Source organism: Penaeus monodon, chromosome 23 (genome assembly GCF_015228065.2).
Source record: "Penaeus monodon isolate SGIC_2016 chromosome 23, NSTDA_Pmon_1, whole genome shotgun sequence".
In the NCBI taxonomy this organism is placed as follows: domain Eukaryota; kingdom Metazoa; phylum Arthropoda; class Malacostraca; order Decapoda; family Penaeidae; genus Penaeus; species Penaeus monodon.
In genome coordinates this window covers 37,358,586-37,359,388 of record NC_051408.1, presented here as the reverse complement: position 1 = coordinate 37,359,388, position 803 = coordinate 37,358,586, and the positions used below count along the sequence as shown (strand labels likewise).

General features: G+C 32.1%; 1 protein-coding gene across 1 annotated transcript in view; it reads left to right on the top strand.

The window, feature by feature from the left end:
• LOC119588233 (zinc finger protein ubi-d4 B-like) overlaps positions 1-803 on the top strand; it is a gene marked incomplete in the record, with an annotated part of 40,143 nt that overhangs the window by 33,662 nt on the left and 5,678 nt on the right.

Below are 803 nucleotides of genomic sequence, written 5' to 3'. Positions count from 1 at the left end.
TACAGTGACTTTCGTACATATAAAGTTACACATACATGCTCAAAAATGGACAATATCATGTGTATACAAAAAAGCTCACAAACACATATGTATGCACACATCCATACATTTACAAAACCTTTTTCCTTTTAAATGGATGTAAAAGATGCCATCTATACAAAAAAGGGTAACTCTTATATGGTAGGTCATTGTAACTCTCACTTCATGCACATGTTGTTCAGCATAAGGCCATTTGTCTGTTGTTCAGAGTGTGTATTTTCTTTTCTTCAGCTTTGTTTTTTCAAATTATTTTTTTCTTAACTTTTCTTTTTCTAACTCCTAAAGAATATCAGACAAGTTGAGATAGAATATCTTACATATACTATCTGTTAGACTATGCACATTTGATATTTTCCTTGGAATAATTAGATTAAAAGTGGATCTCTGTTATCTCACTTATTTTGTAGAATATGGCTTTGATAGAGGCGAGTAGTATTCATCATAAATATAAATTGCTAAAGCTGGAGCATGATAATGAGGTTCTATTTCTTGAAAGCATCATTTCTTTTTTCTTCTTTTGCTTCAGGCCAAAAAGAAACGGACAAATTTGTTATGGATTGGTTAATGGAAAGTAACTTTTTCTAGAATTGGATTTACTGTTTCCAGTTCTGTTTAGTCAGTGATAATGGTTTATTTTCGGATATCTAGAGTTTGGTCTCTCCTTACTGGAATACATTGATTTGAAGTGACTGAGAAAGGCCCTGATCTATCAAAAACTTGAAAAAGTTACCTTTTTAGACACGATCCCAACCACACTTCTCAGG